A 20,322-nucleotide genomic window follows, 5' to 3' on the forward strand; every position below is an offset into this window, starting at 1 on the left:
CTCAGCGGTTGAGCGTCTGTCTTTGGCTCAGGGCCTGATCCCAAGATCTGAGATCGAGTCCCACATCAGGCTCCCTATGAGGAGCCTGTGTCTCCCTCTGCCTACGTCTCTGCCTCTCTCTCTTTCTCTCTCTCTCTCTCTCTCTCTGTGTGTGTCTCTCATGAATAGATAAATAAAATCTTCAAAAACTTATGTATGTGTATAAATTGGATAGAAATAAAGCACTGTCTCTTTCAAATTAGTGTATGAGTTACCAGGCAATTATCTTTCGCAATAGCCTAAACTTAGTAGTGAGCATTTTTACATGTCTAGTAAAAAAAAAAGAAACTCCTTCCAGTTTTATTTTTAAATTTCTGTTGGAGACCAAGTCCCTATTGTCAAAATTAACTCGAAAAACTAAGATAATTATCAAAGAGGAAGGACTGCTTTTCCCCCCTGAAGAATAATTAAGTGCTCTGATTCTCTTATCCACTTTGCCTTTGCAAAATTCATCAAATGATGATAAGTAAAGCTAGAATATGGGGCAGCCCGGGTGGCTCAGCGGTGTAGTGCCGCCTTCAGCCTAGGGCGTGATTCTGGAGACCCGGGATTGAGTCCCATGTGGGGCTCCCTGCGTGGAGCTCGCTTTTCCCTCTGCCTGTGTCTCTGCCTCTCTCTCTCTCATTAATAAATAAATCTTTTTTTTTTTTAAGCTAGAATATGGAAAGATAACTTCTGGGAAATTTTGGCAATCACAAATTGGGGGCCAAAATTCTCTGGATAATTGCCTCAATACTCCTCTCTAAGAGAAAGATCTGTCCTTTGACAAAGAACAGTGGCAGTGGAGTAATGAACATAAACCTTCTCTTCATTAAATCCACTCCTGTTTGGTGGTTGAGAAGGTCAAGCAACCAAGACAATGAGGGGGAAAAGGACAGGCTCCCCATATGTCATTGTGCAAGTTGAATCTTTTTTAAGGACCTGTCTTCTAATTTATTCAATTCATCTGGGACAAATACTTGCCACAAATAAGAGGCCAGCTACTAGGTGAGAAATTAAGGCTGAATAGTGATTATTTCTGTATTAAAACCTATATAGATAACCTCTCTCAATCTTTGTTATGACCTCTACTTTTAGGTTAACCCATTTGATTTCTCAGTAAGAGTCTATATATAACTAAAATCTTTGTAAAAATGAAAATAAATTTAAAAAAATAAAATAAATGAATGTTTGAGCCTAATTTGCATATCAATGTGGTTTACTCTGTTTTCAAAAGGCTAACCTGAGTCTTAAAAAATCTGTTATTTCTTTCTGGTCTATAATTACCAAATAATTGCATTCATCATTCTTAGAGCAATTTTCAAAGAGGTCTCATTACAAAGAAGGGTGTCCAATTTCCCAATTTCTTTTTTATTATTAGAAAATCTCTTTTTACAAAACAATATCTAATACAAATTTCTGGTAGATAGATGTTACATTGAGCATTTAAAAAAAGTTTTTTTTATTTCTTCAGACATCTGAAGAACTCATTAATGCGACGCCCTATAGGCAGTAGGAAATATTGAAGACATCAAAAACAATGCCTGATGTGTCCCAGAATGTAATGCTGTCTTTCAGATTCAAAGGCGATACTAATGATGTGTGTATATGCAGTTTAAAAGACCAATACACAGGCAAGAGCATTTCTCCTCACACTCTGTCCACATGAAAGCAGAGCTTTGATTTATAGTTGCAAACATGGTTTGCTGAGCCCACAGGTGTTTGAGAGTAAGCTACTTAGACTCCACTCAGCCTGAAGCCTTTGTTCAGAGGTAGCTCCTTCAGCCTCACAGATGCCTTACCAGTTAGCCACTGCTAGTTCTCAGCAATCCACAGCTGTGCTACGTTGTTTAAAACTGAGCCTCGGGCTTCCTTAAACTGTTTATTCTGTCCTCCTTGGTTGAGGTGGTCCCACTTGTGCTGGCTGCCCAGGAGCTGCTAAGTCCTGCTGCTGTCACTCACTCAACATCATCTCCAGATGAGCCCGGTCAGGAGACTGGCTATGTGCTACCGGCTATGTGCTGTGACTGGTGTTTTCCTAGTGATGAGCTGAAGTTACACTGGTGAAGTTATGCAAGAGACTTGGTTTGCAGGCTTCTTACAGTTTTTTAACTGGTTTTTTGATGGTATTACTCCCATTGCCCTTAGCCAAGTCTGGAGTCTATTGCTATGTTGGCACTACATTGGCATTCTTGATAGAGTGTTTGTATTTTGTTTTTCTAGCAATCAAGGGAGTGAGTGTTGGATTTTGTGCTACAAAAGCAGACAACTTTTCGTTTTAGCTTGTCATTAAAAATCCTTGGATGTTGTGGGTCTGGTGTGACTCACGCTAGTAGAGAACATTGGTGTTTTAAAGTCCACTGTAGACCCATTGTTACTTGTCACTCATGATCACATAGTAGGTGTGGGGGCCTTATAAGAACCATCCAGAAAGACAGGACAAAGATACTTTTGTTTGTTCATATTTATGGGTACTTTCATGAAACATGAGTTATTTTATTCCAGAATCTCATTCTGGCCCATGCTTTTCTGCATTCTATATCCTGTCCATGGGCAATTCCATCATATAACAATATGCTGGAAATAAGGTAGAAATTTTTACCTTAGAAATTTCTTTTTCTTATTTTCATGAAAGCTAAAAATTTGGGCACCAGTGACTATGAGTTACTTCATCACAATTCAATAAAGGATGTATTTAACTAGAACCCACATGTACCATAAACTAAAAGTCACAACTCTTAATAATTTTGAAAAATACAGGAGGATGCCTTAGTTACAGCTTTAAAAAAAAAAAATTTCATGCCCATATAGACCAGCCTTGTACTTACACTGAGTTACTATGCCAGAAAGTACTACAAATCAAAATAAAGGAAATAAAAATTATTGTTGTAAAAGTATTATTGAGATATAATTCATGAACTCTACAATTTATCCATTTATATATGCATAATTCAATGATTTTTTTAAAATCAGTGATTTTTAATATATTCAGAGTTGTGCAATTATTACCACAATTAATTTTAGAACTTTTTCATCACCCAAAAAACCCCCACACTCTCTATCACCCTCAAGCATTCCATACCTCTCTGTAAGCCCTAAACAACCACTAATCTACTTTCAGTCTTATAGGTTTCTGTATAGATTTGTCTAATCTGGACATTCCATATAAATTGAATAATATAATATGTGGTCTTTTGTGAAAGGTTTCTTTCACTTCACATAAATTTTCAAGTTTTATCCATGTTGTAGCATGTGTCAATACTGTTATTCTAATGGCTGAGTAAAATTCCACTATATACTGAATGAATACACTATGTTCATTTATCCATTCATCAATTCATAGATATTGGGTTGTTTCCATTATTTGGCTATTATGATAATGTTGCTTAGAACATTCATGAACAAGTTTTTGTGTAGACATGTTTTCATTAGTTTTAGGTATATACCTAGGAGTAGAATTTCTGGATCAAATGGCAAATCTATATTTAAGTTCTTGAGAAAGTGCCAGACGGTTTTCCAAAGTAGCAGCTGTATAATTTTACACTCCCGCCAGCAGTGCATGAGGCTCCTAATTTTTTCACATCTTCATCATTTCTTGTTACTTCTCTTTTTGATTATACCCTTCCTCATGGATGTGAAGTGGTATTTCATTGCAGCTTTTTGTTTGTTTGCTGGATGGTTGATTGGTGGGTTGGTTTGACAATTCTATACATTATACAGTGCTCACCATGATAAATGTAGTTACCACTGGTCATCATACAAAGTTATTACAATATTATTGGTTATATTCCCTATGCTGTACTTTTCATCTCTGTGATTTATTTATTTTATAAACGGAAGTTTTTATCTCTTAATTATCGTGGTTTTGGTGTGTATTTTCCTAATGACAAATAATGCTGACCCTCTTTACATGGGCCTACTGGCCATTTGTATATCTTCTTTGGAGAATTGTCATTCAGATCCTTTACCCATTTGCTAATTGGGTTGTCTTTTCTCTTTCTTTCTTTCTTTCTTTCTTTCTTTCTTTCTTTCTTCTTTCTTTCTTTTTTCAGTTATAAGAGTTCTTTATTCTAGAGACAGCCCTTTATCAAATATGACTTTCAAATATATCCCATTTTGTGTCCTGTCTTTTCACTTTCTTGATACTAAACTTGAAGAAGAAAAGTTCTTAATTTTGATGAAGTCTAATTTATCTATAATTTTTTATTGTTTCTTGTGCTTTTGGTGTCAAAAATAAGAAGCCATTGCTAAATCCAAGGTCATAAAGATGTAGTTCTAAGTTTCATTCTGAAAATTCTTTAGCTTTAGCTTTTATGTTTAGGAAATTGATTCATTTTGAGTTACTTTTTATGTATGGCATGAGGTAAAAGTTCAACCAATTTCATTCATTTGTATGTGGATATCCACTTGTCCTAATACCATTTGTTGGAATCAAATAATATTGAAAAAAGTAGCATCTAATTTTCTCATAGAAAAAAAAACACCGTAAAAAGGTTAAAATCCTGATAAAGACCAGACATTCCAATTCATTTTGGCATGATAATAATCCTGGGCTTAATCACCAACTTTATATAAAATACACAGACTTGTTGGTATAATTTAGTATAAACATTTCAATTAAACTCTGAGCAGCATAGTTACCATGTTCAAGCTCGTATTTAATAGGATACACTGTCATAATGTATTATATAGAAGTTCTTTCCTTTTTTGTATTTAGTGCTTTAATTTTACTGAAATAAATTAATTGAAAGAAAGCTTTATGGGTGTCCTGGGATGATGAGGCTTTCAAAGATGGGTTTTGAGAGGAAAATTTTGGAAAACACTTATTTGAAACTCATGAATGGCTTTATATGAAAATGAAGTAAGGATATCTATTTGCCTGGCCTGTTTTCTTCATTATACATTTCCCAGAAGAAATGTATATTGGGTATCAGAGATCAAGCAACTGTATTGGCTTCAAAATATAGAGTTCACTTGCTTCTTTTTTTTTTTTTTTTTTTTTGAGTTGTTACCAAATATTGAGCATTCTCTCCTGTGTCATAATGTCATATAAACTTATATTGGGTAGTCCCTATTTGTGGTAAAATTTCTATCACTTACTCCCTAACTATATTATTATATTCCAATGTTAAGGGCTTCAAAACTTTGGCCTAAGTTACAGCCCAACAGAGACACTAAATTTCTGCATTTAACACAAAACTTAAAATATTGGAGGTTTTTCCTTCTTACCCATAATACCTACATGTTATTTTTGAAATTCAAACCAGCACTAGAGTTCATTATCTTCCCAATGCAAGCAATTTTTGTTTGTTTTATTACACTTAAATCAAAGGCTCAAAATAGCTATCTGTGATCCAATGATTCTTTGGTACTTTAAATATAATTTATATCTTGACCATTCATTGCCTAATTTTTAGATAATACATTATGATATTGTAGACCAGTAAATACAACTTTATAACACTGAGGTTGGTAACTATGTCGTCCAGTGCTTACTTTTTAAAAAAATTATACTAAGTTATACAACAAAAGAACAAATCACTTACTTATCAATTTTACTGAGATAAAACTTATAAACAATAAAATGCATACATTTTAACTATAAATTATTATTATTTTTAGCTTTCAGATTTTTTGAGAACAATGCCTTGGTTATAGCGCTTGCTTGAGTTCCAGGTTATAACAGAGTTCCTTTTTTGGGGGAGGGGGGTGTGAATGTCCTGAGCTGTGCTTGTCTTCACATTTTAGACCACTGGTTCTCAAACCTCAGTGAGCATTTAAATTTAAGTGTAGAATTTTATGAATTTTCACAAATGTAAATATTCACTGACAAATGTAACCACCAGCACAATCAAGATATAGAAGATTTTCATCAATCCAATGGTTTCCTCAAGTCCCTTTGCAAACTCCACTCCCACACCTGGCACCAGAGTACCACTGATACGCTTTCTGTCCTGATAGGTTAGTTTTGTCTTTTCTAGGATTTAATAGCAATAGAATCATACCATATGTACTTTTTCATGTCTGCCTTTTTTTTTTTTTAAGATTTTATTTATTTATTCATGAGAGACAGAGAGAGAGAGAGAGAGAGAGGCAGAGACACAGGCAGAGGGAGAAGCAGGCTCCATGCAGGGAGCCCGATGTGGGACTCGATCCTGGGACTCCAGGATCACGCCCTGGGCCAAAGGCAGGGGCTAAACCGCTGAGCCACCCAGGCATCCCCTCATGTCTAACTTCTTTAACTCAGCAAAATGTTTGTGAGATACATACATGTTGAGTGCATGAGTACTTTGTTCCTTTTTATGGCTGAGTAGTATTCCATTGTATGGCTATACCAAATTTCTTGATTCCTTCACCTGCTGCTGGACATTTGAGTCATTTCTAGTTTAGGGCTATAATAAACAAAGCGTTATTGTGCTTGCTTCTGCAGGACACATACTAAAAAAATAAAGCGTTATAATATTTGTGTATAAGTCCTTGTATGGCTGTATTTTTCATTCCTTCTAGGTAATCAATCATTCAGGAGTGAGATTGCCAGGCCATATGGTAACTGTATATTTAACTTTATTAAAAACAAAAACCAAAACTGCCAAAATCTTTTCCAAAGTAGTTGTATCATTTTATATTCCCACCACCAGTATATGAGTTCCAATTATTTCACATTATGAGCTATAAAGATAATATTTCTATGCTTTTGCAAAATTGGTGCTAAAAAGATGAGATCCTGAGTTAAAACCAGCTTTGGGAAGTTAATTTACAACTATTCAGTAATGCAAGCACTCCAGAGAGAATGGTCTAACTCTGGTTATGTGTGTTTACATTTAAGGGAAAATGAGGCCTAAGATTTTGAAGACTTCTGTAGATTATAAAAGCTTGAGACAAAGGGGCTTATCTGGTCATTGAACAGGTTAATTTGCATTTAAAAAAGTAAGAATGAGAACCCAGGATTCTTTCCACTCATCTCCAAGGAGAAAAGGTTTTTTTTTCTCACTCCTTCTGGGATCAAAGGAAGAGACAGCTGACTTTATCCCATAAATAGGCAGAGAAAATCCATGTTTATCCATCCTTTGCCTATGAAGTGTAGGACCGCTTGTCTAGAGAATCTTTCCATCTGGCTTTTGTTGCCTTGCAACAGCAGTAAATCAATGAAACAAGGAGGCCTGGTGTGGTTATTATTGTGTAAATGGTACCAAACAATGGTACCAAAGTAGTTTCATGGGGAAAAAAGTAGACTTTTCAACAAATGATGGTGAAACAACTGGATATCCAATTGGGGGGAAAAAATACACATATATATACACATACACACACATGTCTTACAGCACACCATATATAGAAATTAATTATACTTAATTAATAGAGTCAAAGCCATGAAAATTCTTTTTTTCTTTTTTTGAACAAAGCCATGAAAATTCTATAAGGAAATAGAAAATCTTCATAAGCTTTGGGTAAGCGAAGATTTTCTTAGGACACAAAAAACATAAAGCAGTATATTTTTAAAAACACGTAAATACTAAGTCCATGAAGAAATTATTTTATCCAATTATAACTTCTTACTTTTTTTCTTTTTTTCGTACCAAATTACTTTATTTGAAGGAATGGTACCAATGGAAGCAGATGTTTTGGTACAACTTACAGAAAAGGTGAAGGTAACCCCAACACGCATGCGCTGCCTCGGTGACCGGGGACGTCACCCCTCGGCTGTGGGAAGACGGCCTCGCTACCGGCGGTTCCCAGGGCGTGCCTGTCAGCGAGAGGCTCTGACGCGCCAGGTTCGGTGACGTGCTCACCCGTTCTCTGATGGATGTCGCCTGCTCGTTCGGGTAATGAGTCTCCATGAAGTCACACAAGTGGGATCATTTTCTCCAGTGGCCAGTTTGTGCAGTTCCGGTCGTGTCTGATTCACGCCGTTCTCCGAGTGTAACGCACACTGTGGTGCATTCAGCCCGTTCTGCCCATCGTCACCGTCTGGTTCTTAATATCCTGAGGGAGGATTCGACCCCCTCGTGGGTTCTGCAGCTTCGTAGTTTCTTAGCATGTTCCCTCGCCTCTTGAGGTTGGGGAAGAAAATACTTGGCAAAGTTCTTCAAAGACACAACGTCACGGTCAAAGTAAGAAGACATGGACAAGGCGCGGGCTCCAGGTTGATGTGGTGGTTGATGGCGGCCGCTGAGGCCTGCGGTAGTGGTGGGGCCCCGGGGGGGTCACGCAGTTGTCATGGCGGCAGCTGAGGCCTGGGGTAGTGGTGGGGCCCTGAGGGGGGCGGGGCGGTCAGTCCATGGCGGCCGCTGAGGCCTGGGGTAGTGGTGGGGCCCTGAGGGGGGCGGGGCGGTCACGCAGTCCATGGCGGCCGCTGGGGCCTGCGGTAGTGGTGGCGCCCCCCGGGGTGGGGGGGGGGGGGGCACGCGGTTGTCGTGGCGCGGAGGAGAGGCGGCGGGGGAGGCCCCGGGGCCCGCCGGCGCTGCGAGGAGACTGGGAGGCTGCAGAGGCTGGCTCTGGGCCGCCGGCCCGTGGGGAGGATGAGGGCCAGCTCGGTCCAAGCGCTGTTGAGGCGGGAGTCCGCGGCGGCTCTCGGCGGACCCCGCGCCCTCACACATTTGAAGGAATAGCCCCGGAGATCGTGCCCGGCTGGCAGGTGCCCCGAGGGCCTACAGACCAGGAGGAGCGCGGCTTCCCGCTACCTGAATGGAGGTTCCTGTGCTGCCTCATGTGTAGACTGAGGGTGGCCCGTCTGTTCCAAGGAACTAGAAGTTTTGATCCTGACGTTTGGTTTTCGTCTACTTTTTAACTACACTTATTGCCTCCTCCTTTCTCTGGGGTAATGGCTTGCCTTAGGGTCGACCTAGTTTCCATTAGGCTTCAAACGTGTCCTAATTAATTTTCTCAGCTGTAGTTATACTGAGATTGTTCTCCAGTGTGACCTCCGTGGACTGCCGCGGTTGTGAGAGGAGGCGGCGTGGACTTGCTAAGAGGGAAAAAGTGATGGCAGGCGCACCAGCCCAGGTAGCATCGAGAAGAGATGACCAAGAAGGGGCCGCCTGGGTGGCTTAAGCCGTTAAGCCTCTGACTTGATTTCGGCTCGGATCGTGATCTCAGGGTTCTGGGATTGAGCCCTGCCTCAGGCTCCCTGATTAGTAGGAAGTCAGCGTGAGATTCTCTCTCTCTCCCTCTGCCCCTCCCCCCCATGCCTATGTACACGTTCTCTAAATAGATACATAAGTACATAAAAAAGACTATCCAGAAGGTGCTCTGTAATACAGTTGTAAAACAGTTGAAGGTTGCTGCTGAGGAAACATTTCATCGATATTCTTTCCCCTTTTCCTTAAACACATTTCAAAAATGCTTTCATTTTCATTATGAAATGTTACAGACATACAGACAAGTACCAAAAACAATCTCATAGTACCTTTGTACCTCTCGCTACTTTTAACAGCTCTATTTGAAATTGTGGCTGCTTCCTCCTATTCAGAAACTTTGGTCGTCTTCTCATTCATTGTGCTCATAAGATTTCTTAATTTCTGAAGCCGAATACAATTTGTTCTCCCAGCTTTCTTAGGTTGTTTCCAGCACTGGGGTCTGTGATCCCATTTCTCTCCACGCTGAATTTGAATGTCTCCTAGTCCTTGACAGTAAACACTCATATCTTTTTCACATTTGAAATCAATAACTCTTCTCAGTAAATAGTAGTCCTAGTATTCAAAACAAAACAAAACAACAACAACAACAACACAAAAGTTGTAAAAAGGAAGATATGTTGAGGGAATCTAGCGTGCAATACACACACACACACAAAAATGAGAGAAAACCCTGGTGCAGATTGATGCAGCCAGAGGAAGAGATAGCATGATTAATAAAGAACAGACTACCCCTTAATTTCCTTGTCTTCAACACAGATTTATAAAATTTTAAGCTAGAGTCTATAACTCATTTCCAGGAAAAAGGAGAAAGCACAACAAAAATTGCTTTGAAAGCTAACTCTGCTAAACTCTGCCTGTTAACTTTCATCTCTTTAAATCTGAAGCTCTTTGCATAGACACTTTGGAGTTCTAAAAATCAAAGAACCAGAAGGGAAATCTACCATCTGAAAAAGCACTATGATTTCTTATATTTGGTTTGTTGCGACACTAGTGGGAAATAAATCAGTCTCTCGCAGTATACATTTTACTTCTAGTTTTGTGTCTGGGCAACTTTACAAAATGTACAAACTCTTTCAGGCTTAATACTAGTCAAAGATTGTGTATTTATAATGAAAGAGTGTAACAGATGTGTGAAATATCCAAGAGAAGAACTAATGTAAAAATACAAAAATGATATTGTCTTTTGAATATAGTTTATTTTTTAAATATTTTTAACATAGATACAATCTTATTACAATAATATTGGGTACATCTTAAATACTTGCAGTGTGTTGGAATTAAGCAATATGCAGTTGTATTTGAAATAAATGGGCCATCACTTGGGAACTGAAATATTCTGTGATCAAAAGATATTTTTGGAATGGTCATTGATCTGTATTAAAATAGCTTTTATTCCTCAAACATATACAAAAAAGATATTTTGTGCAGCCAAGGGAAGTAAACTCAAACGTAAAGGTTACAAACAATACTGAAACTGGATTATCTAAAAGTGATGAATGTTTAACAACATTCATGAAATGAACAAAAAGAAATGAACCAGCAACCAAGAGAAGAAAATTGCAAGGTCAGTAAAGAAATGTTTTAAGTCCGAAAAAACAAATTAAAGTGCCAAGATATCATTTTTCAACTGTTCAATCACAAAAGACCCAGATATATTCACTGAAGATGGTTTAGAAGGATCACAGTAAACTGTTAACATTGGCTACGTCCAATGAATGGAATTAGGAAAGTAAAGAGTAAATTAATTCTGTTTTAAAGATTTCTGAATTTTTCTACCTGTTTAAAACAGTATGTATTAGTCTTGTAACTTAGAAAGGAGCAATACGCTAGAAAAGTAATAGAAAAAATACAGACACATACACATACAAATCTCCATGTTGGACCCCCTTATACGCTGCTGGTTTAACTGTTAATTTCTATGGTGAAATTTGGTAATTCAAATAAAAGTTTTAAAATGTACATATTTTTTGGTGCACAAAAATTTACTTCTAGGAATTTATGTAACCAAAAATAATTATAGGTGAAGATAACTAAATGAAAGTTTATTAAAGAATTTTCATAAGAGCAAAATGTTGGAAATAATCTAAATGTCTTACAACAATAAACCAGTTAAATCATAAGGTATGTGTATGACAAAATGCTGCACAGCAATTATAAATTAAGCTGTAAAAGAATACTTAATGGCATTGCAATGTTCATGATGTATTATTAAATAAAGAAGTAAATTGTAAAACAGGACTGCAGCTAAATCAATTTTTGTTTAAAATTACATAGTTATATATCATATATATGGTGGCATTATGAATTTACATCATATTATTAGCAGTGGTTATGTCCCATTGTTAAGGGGACACGGATAGTTTTAGTGTACCAATGCAATCTGGAAAGTGTTCAAATCACTCCTAAGACCTAAAAAAGAAAAAAATATATATTTTTTGAGCCAAGGGAGAGTGGGTTTAAGTAACAGAGAATAGGAGAATTTTTCTCTCTTGTGTATCGACAGAGAAATAAATAGATTATTGAAGGAGAGAAAGGACCTATGATAAGCAGAATTTGAAGATACCCCCCAATGAATCATATTCTTGTATAATCCACCCCCCCCCCCCTGAACTGGGGAAAATCTATAACTCACTTCTAGCCACCAGAAAATGGCACAGGTTTTGCCATGGTCACTCCACAACTTTTTAACCTTATGTAGGACTTGTTCTCAATAGACCAGAGCCAGAATTCTCTTGCTGCCTCTGGAGAGATCAGCTGCCATGTTGTAAGGGATCTTACAAAAGGGCCATGGGGCAGGAATTATGGAGGACTTCAGAACCTGAGCATGGCCTTCTGTTGACAGCAAAAATTAGGTCCTTAATTCCATAACCACGAGGAATTCACAGACACCTAAATCACATCATGAGGAGTTCGCATTGTGGTGACCACTCCAGGCTTTGGATCTTGACTGATCTGAATTTGAATCCCAGTCCAATTGCCTACAAACTTTTTGACGTTGGGCCAGTTGCTTAAATGAGGGCTTTACTTTTCCCGTTTATAAAATGGTTATAATAAGATCTATGTTGTGGAGTTATTGTATAGATTACCTTAAATAATACATTATAACTGCTTAGTACATAGCAAGTGCTCAGTGAATATGAGTTATTATAATTATTATTTTGTCTACAGGAGATGATGCCCAAACTAAATTCAAAAGGAGTAGTAGTTAATCTGCTAATGGTTAGGGAGAGTTAAGAGATTAAAAAAAAAAAGTTTAAAATAATAACATTTGGGGAACTGTTAGCACTTCTGTATGAAATATATCTATTGAATCTTTACATATGCCAGTCATATTTTAAAGTTGAGGATACAGACGTGGACAGTTTTTGCCTTTAAAGCATTCATTCACCCTATGGAGAAATAAATTTACATGCACGCACACTAACATTACACACACGCACAAATGTAATTCAAAGCAGATTGTGGTAGGCATTACCACTATTCACCAATATACAGCTCTCCACTTCTGGGCACATGAGAAGGTGACACCTTTCCATCTCTTTAAAATTAAGCATAACCATCTGACTTGATTTAGCCAACTAAATATGAGTAATGTTTAGAAGTATGTTACTCCTGTATGGAAGTATATATTTCTAACACTCGGCTCTCTCCCCCACTCTTCTATTGCTTCATTGACTGCAAAAGCCTAAATAAGAGGATGAAACCATTTGGGCCACAGAGCCATTGGCTGGAGAACTACTGTCCTGGAGTCTCATCCAGGTTTGTTTTCAACTTTGGGGGATGTAATAATCTTTTGTTGTATTAAGCCAAAGTGTTTGGCCAGTGTAACCTTATCTATTTTGACAGATTCATATATTGTTACCAGAAGTGGGCGATTCCATAACAAAGAAAATTAAAAGATGTGACATTAATGGAAAGGTTTGGATGGTAGTGGTGAGTAAACTGATCCTGAGGATTACAAAGATGGTAACCCATGCTAAAAGCAGTTAGAAAACTCTAGCTAGACCAACTTTTTAGGCAGATCATGAACATAATGAAGTCGTAGTTATATGGGAAGAGATTGAGACACAGAGTCCATAGGGTGTGTTGGCTGCAATTGACTATGCTTGACATGGTACTCCGAGAGGAAAATGAGCTGAAAAAAGTAATGACCAATTTGCAAGGGACTAAGGGCAGATTGCTCCAAAATGGGCCACTTTGGCATGGACATTATTTTGAGTTAAAAGTGCCCAAACCACAGCAGATTCAGGAAAAGTTCTTTACCTTCCCCTCACCTGCCTAAAAAGAATTTAGATAGAGGACCTGCTCCAGGAAGAGAGTGATCACCATAGATAACTACATTATGATACAAACTAGGAGTGGTAAACAAAGAATTTAGCAAATTCTGTTTGTTCTTTGTTTACATTCCTCTTTATATTCCATTATTATGCCTGTGTAGCCCAACAAACATTGTTTACCAAACATTTACTCTTTTTTATCTTCCTACAAATAGTATGTCTTCTTTTTGAGGTCACAGACTCACACCCCCTTGTCCTCGGTTCAGAATGATATATGTACTTCATTTTGCCGGTCTTCGGAATTTCATATGTGTGTGTGGATTTCCTATCATGTGAAATGAAATTTGATTTTCTTTCTTTTTTTTTTTTTTTTTTAATTTATGATAGTCATACAGAGAGAGAGAGAGAGAGAGAGGCAGAGAAACAGGCAGAGGGAGAAGCAGGCTCCATGCACCGAGAGCCCGACGTGGGATTCGATCCCGGGGTCTCCAGGATCGCGCCCTGGGCCAAAGGCAGGCGCCAAACTGCTGCGCCACCCAGGGATCCCGAAATTTGATTTTCATCTGTTAACCTGTCTCATATCAATTCAATTCTTAGTCCAGATAGAATTTTACCAGGGGTGAATGTATATCTTTATTCTTCCTCCATAGTAATGCTATTGTGGCTATCTTGACTATGTTATACTATTATGTATTGGGCATGTGGGAGAGCCACAACTTACCTAATTAGTTTATAGGATTGTGCATTAAGAGGAGATATGGTCACCAAAGTGACCAAAGGCCTCACCCAGAGACCCTAGACCTGGAGTGGGATGCAATTAGTTGGTTGAATTTTTGGATAATCCCTTAGGGAGGGGGAAATACTTTGCATGTCAGAAGGAAATTAAACTCACTGTGTGATGTATGATAGAAAGTCATCAAGGCTGTCCACCAGATATTTCCAGCTCTCCTTCAGGCACATGGTAGGAGAACAGTGTTTTGCCCTCTTGAAATTGAATGTGACATTTGACCTGCTTTAGTCAATGAAATTTCATCAGAAGTGCTACAAGTGATTTCTCGGCATAAGTTTTAAGAGCCAATATGCAATTCTGTCCTCTTTCTTTCTGTCGGCTTTGACAACAGTGCTCCAAATGAAGGCCACTTCAACAGCCTGGGTCCCAGAGTGAGGATGATGTGAAGCAGAGCTCACAGCTTATCTGTAGGAGATGCTTGGTATGAACAAATTCTTGCTATAAGTCAGTGAGATTGCAGGGTTGTTTTTACAACCCAGCCTAACTATTCTATTGAGATTGATCTATTAACAAAGATACAAGGATCCTCATGATTTCATCCCTGCCTACTTCTCAAGCCATATACCCAATCATTCTCTGATACACATATTACTCCATAAGCACCAGTAAACTACTTTTAAAATAAAATCACTATGCTGTATAGAGCATGGATTGGAGAAAAGAAACTAAAGAATCATAGTCAAATGTATAGATATTGACAACCCCTCACAAATACACAATGGAGAGTGTAGAGAGGAAGAACATAAAAGGCTGAGGACAAAACAAAGGTATTTAAAAGCTGAGTGGAGGAAGCCATTGAAAAGCTAGGAGAGAGGCAGACGACAACCTATCAGAGAAGTTCTGCAGAAATCAAGGAGGAGGGACACCTGGGTGGCTCAGTGGTTGAGCGTCTGCCTTTGGCTCAGGTCGTGATCCTGGGGTTCCGAGATTGAGTCCCGCATTGGGTTCCCCATAAGGGAGACTGCTTCTTCCTCTGCCTCTCTCTCTGTGTCTCTCATGAATAAATAAATAAAGTCTTAGAAAAATAATCAAGGGGGAAACCTATCAAAGCTGAAAAAGTCTGCATCAAGCCTGACAAAAAGATGAGATAGGAAGAGCATTAAGAAGAAACAACTGGATTGGATAATTAACAAGCCTGTGCTATCTTCCAGAAGAATTTCAATGGAGGAAAGGATCCAAAAAAGGACTGAGGAAACTTGGAGACAGAATGGGGAGAGGGAAAACTCAAGAAGGACAAGCATAAGCTTGCTCCTGGCAGTCACTGTCTCATTCTTTACAGACAGTAAGTCATCTATGTTGCTCTCCCCCAAGTTCCAGAGATCCAATCCAAGAAATGAGGTCTAGATCATACTGGGCCCAATCCAGGTGTGTGATGGATAATCTTGGTGCTAAATCTCTGCAAGAACCAATGCGGACTTAAAATCTAAGCTACTCCAAGACTGAGAAGGTGCAAGCCTAAATCCCTGGATAAGTCTCTCCAAGCAGCTCTGTATCTGAGGGTACCTTAGTGTGGTGGAAGGACCAACATTTATTATGCTTCTTATCTCTGGCATTCCATTTATCTTCACTACCACTCTACAAAATATTCATTCAAGTCTCCACTGGGTGAATAAGAAAACCAAATCTCAGAGGGTTTAGATGATAACTCAAGGTCAAACTGTTGTAGGCAGCAAGGTCTCAATACCTTCTTAACTCCACAGACTAGGCCTGTGTCATACTTTTCAACTCAAAGTGGTCACCATGGGGGTACATGACCCCATACCATGATATAGAAGAACATATAGGGTTAAACATGACACGGTCTTTTAAAATAATAAATCTATTTGTGCAGTGTAATTTAAAAGTTACATAAGTTTTTAAGATAAAATCTGAGATACCCCATTTTCCCTAGTTACTGGCCTACATGCTTGCTTGTCAGGGTGAGAAATACTGTATGTTCATACCATCTAGAAAGACTTAGGCTTACAGACAAATTTCTAAAACCAGAATCACAACAAATCACTAGTGAGAGAAGCTAGAGCCTATGTGCAAGGCAAATCTCTCAGTGCATTATATCCTTCTACAATGCCAGGCTTCCAAGTACACACGGGGTAACTGATCAGTTGGAAAGATTACTCAGAGATAGGTAGCCATCCCATTTCTTGGCCTGGAAAAATACCAAAAAAGTAAGCTTTTCTCCATATTCCCTCTCCACCCCTCCCCCCCAAAAGATTTTGGCCAACTGAAATAGAAACATTATCAATACAAGTAGGCAAATATCTAACATTTGATTTATTCATTTTCTCTACACACATATTTAGAAGCATATATTTATAGTTAGCAATATTGCATTTGTCTGGTTTTGCAATACTTGAAATGACTTTATTCAAATATATCCCATGCACCTATCTGTATTGTTCTCACCCTCATTTGACTCACTTTTCAGATTTTAACAGTTTTCCAGAGCCCATCATGTGTTTTATAATCTAAGTTGACTGAGAGACAGTTATTTTTAATTTGTGTGGATGCCATCAATGAAAATCTCATCCCAAGTCACAAGTACCTATCATATATTCTCTCAGGAATATGTATTTTTTCATTTGTCTTATAGGCAATTATTTGCAAATATTCACTGGATTGCTCTCAAAATGACCTTTAAAACTTTAAGTCGTCTTTATAGTCAAACTTGAAAATACTTGCTCATACAAACAAGAGTATAACCAAAGCTGTGTCAAAATTTTGCCTTTTTAAAAAATCAGTTGTCAGAAATTTTCAAAATTAGCATTCCTTAAGGTGTTCCCAAGTATAAAAGTCTTTCCCAAATATGTCTTTATTATTCAAAATAAAGTAATTGAGAGAGTACCTTGTAATATGAAACTCCCTCTTCCCTAAGTGATAATGGTTTAAGGAAAAAGAAAAACTCACCAGGTAGTCAAACGTAAGTGGTAACTATTTATGCAAAACTCTGCCTCTAGGACCTGAGTTCAAAAGGTAGCCATTAATTATTTACAATTCCAAAGTAGGTCATATGTTGCTAGCATGACAAAATCCGCCATAAAATAATAACAAATTTCTCTTTCTCCTGCCTCAATCTTCCCCTCTCTCCTTGCTTGCACATACTTCACTTGTATTCATAATTCAATTACAGAGTAATTGGTATCACTTGCTGAGCCTACCGCAAAGCCCCAAATGAACTGTGATTTGGTAGTTTGGGTTCACATCAACATACTCTTTCTCTAAGGGAATGGCTCATGAATGAGGGAAAATCTATTTCCATGTAACTAAAAACCAAACTGAGATCAACAAACTTAGAGCCCCTTGAGTCTATCACTTAAAAATCTAATAAAAGTACATTCAGGGGTCTTCGTTAAAAGCTGACAGTGTTTGAGTGATATTTACTTAATGATGTTATCTGACATTCCCTGAGGTGATGTTTTTCTGAAATACCTCTGAGTAATTCTTCTAATGCCTAATAAAAATGTTCTTCTATGTTGCTCACTTCCATGTTTATATTTCCAGCCCTAATTTTTATCCACATTCCACTCCAATCGGCTCCTTGAATACCATTTCAAACCCTAGGATGTCCCGCTACCACCTCAAACCCTATGTGCCCAATAATGAATTCATTTTATTCTTTGTGTAAAGGATATCCTTGCATCATCTCATCTTGGGAAAGAGAAAATAAAAGTTACACTTAATTCATTTTGACTTAGAGCATATAGGTCTGGGTAAATGAATTGCTTTGTTATGATCAGAAAGTACTGTGATCATAAAATAGTTCCCGTCCTTTGTGTTATGAAATTTTGTGCCCCACAGCAAGATTTTGAATGTTGAGCTAATAATAATTACATACTTGTTTTTCTGACCACGTTTATCCAGTGAGAATTAAATGTTTCCTTCTGCTGCTTTAAAACCCCTGAGTGAGCACTGCTCTGTGTGTTAATACCTGTATGTTGTGGGTATATGTGTACCTTTGCGTGTTTGTGAATGTGTATGTTTGCATGTGTGTATCTTGTGTTTGTATGTACATGTCTGTGTGTGGGCCTCCATGCACCATACAAAGATTCAACCCAACTCACAAGTAGAACGTTATAGTTGGCATATCTCCTTCCTCTTCAGCTATAGCTCTGCCCTTCCACCACGCCACTGTCAAACACTTCTGCGCACAGGAGAAATATTCTGAATTAAGTCCATCCTATCTTGGAAACAGAGGGAAACAGTTGGGCAAACAGACCGTGGGAGCCAATTTTTTTCTGTCTACCACATTTAAATGAAAGCAAAGATATAGACCCTTTGCATTACATATAAACATAAAACTTCCCCCCCCACACATATTTAGGACTATATTTAGCATGGAAGTATTAGATTCATATAATGCTTTTAAAAAGTGCTAAAAGGTATTTTAAGGTCAGGACATCAAAATGAGACAAAGAAAATGGAGAAAAAAATTCTTAAGTGGACAATCATAGGGTATTTATACATTCTGGAGAAAAAATATTCAACATACTTTTTTAAACCAATTATCTAAAAACATCATTATGAGAAAATGAGTTAATTATGGAGTTAAAAGAAGCCACTTTTTGTTTTTATTTTATTTAAATACCTCTTGTTTAAGGACGTTGATTTGATCAACTCATACGGGTTGATTAGAAAGGATAAGCTGCTTTCCCATTCCTATAACTAACTTTGGGATTATGAGCAACATTCTTTACATAGACTTCCTCTCCGACACACACACACACACACACACACACACACACGTGCGCGCGCACACACTCAAACTTTACTCACATCACTGGTCATTGTTCTTCTTCATCCCTCATAAACAACGCAGTCCGAATTACTCTCTATGGTTCTTTTACAATGTCTTCCTCTCCATCCCACATCTATCGCTTCAGTCCAGACCCATCTCCTGATACTCTAATGATTACAACTTCCTCCTTACTGATCTCCCAGACCCCAGATTCTTTGTCTAAATTTATCTTGCCCATGGCACCAGATTCCTCTTCCTAAATGCTACATTTCCTTATTCCACACTGGTGCCAACTCATTGGTTATCAATAAATCAGGCTGCATTTAAATGAGGGCCACTGAATAGAAAGGGGATGGATGATGAGAATATTTCTGAGCCTCTTGGCTAACAGATAAGGACATTTTCATGGTGTAGAGGGAATCAATGTCTCAGCCTGTCTCGCCTTGTCCATCAGTCAGCTATCTCCGGAAACATACCCACTTTGCAGAGGCCCTCATGGTATATTTCCATTTTTGTGCTTGTCTTGCTTTCTTAAAAATATGATAAACTTCCTAAAGATAGGGACCATGCCTTAAGCTGTTCTACAGTGGCCAGGGGGAATATGTCTAGGCTGCAAGTGCCACCTCTCTCTGTGAACTCTGCCACTTTGGACAAGTAATAAGATTTTTATTTTTTTAGCTTTATTCCTTATATGTAAATGAGATCAAGAATACCTGCCTCAAACTACTTTTAATGATTAAATTAGCCAATTCAGCCAACGTGCTTACTGTGGTATCTGACACACAGTAGGTATCAAATAAACTGTAGTAACTATGATGTTTTGCTGAGTGGAATGCAGCTGCATCAGCTAAAAATGCTTGAAGACGTATGCTGTGAGCATTTACTGCTCTGAAATTCTGCCTGGGAGACAAAGAAGCCAGTGCTCCAAACAACAAAGGCCCTGAAACCCATCGCCATGGCCAGAATTTAATCCGGTATTTGGATTTGGGAAGACAAGGCTGTAAACAAAGCAGCTGGTTTTCAGGAAACCCCCAGCCCCTCCACAGAGATTCCCGGCTACAAGAGATAGCCAAAAAGAAAATGAGCTATTTATGTAAACCTCTGTGCCTCTCTTCCAAAGCATTGAAATAAATTTATCTTGAAGTGCATCTTAATTTTGTCACTCTGTTCTCTCTGACAAGCACCCCTGGTGTTGCTCTTCATCTCCCCTGGAGAAAAATTGCAAGCTCAGCACCTAATAATAAACCATCACTGTGCTCAGAAAGCAGGGAAGGTTTCAGTCTCTCCTCTTTTTGAAAAGGTCATTTAAAAAAAAAAGTTATTGTTTCTCTGTTACCACTAGATGGTACTAGCCAGCTGCTTGTCATC

The 20,322-nt window shown here is 38.2% G+C and overlaps 2 long non-coding RNA genes across 5 annotated transcripts in view; both read right to left on the reverse strand.

Annotated features, from left to right (window-relative positions):
* Positions 1-8,332, reverse strand: part of LOC140615700 (uncharacterized) — a 141,037-nt gene extending 132,705 nt beyond the window's left edge. For 2 of the 4 annotated variants that reach the window (XR_012016175.1, XR_012016173.1), the window contains exon 1: positions 7,655-8,332. This is a non-coding gene — a long non-coding RNA (uncharacterized lncRNA). The remainder of the gene's footprint in view (positions 1-7,654) is intronic. The other 2 variants (XR_012016172.1, XR_012016174.1) reach the window with 2 other exon arrangements.
* A 1,169-nt stretch (positions 8,333-9,501) lies between these two features.
* LOC140615702 (uncharacterized) lies at positions 9,502-18,396 on the reverse strand. The gene is made up of 2 exons (XR_012016178.1): positions 18,281-18,396; positions 9,502-9,707 (listed from the first exon to the last, which is right to left on the reverse strand). It is a non-coding gene; the product is annotated as an uncharacterized lncRNA (long non-coding RNA).
* Between the last annotated feature and the right edge of the window lie 1,926 nt (positions 18,397-20,322).

This window comes from Canis lupus, chromosome 24, assembly GCF_048164855.1.
Source record: "Canis lupus baileyi chromosome 24, mCanLup2.hap1, whole genome shotgun sequence".
Lineage (NCBI taxonomy): Eukaryota > Metazoa > Chordata > Mammalia > Carnivora > Canidae > Canis > Canis lupus.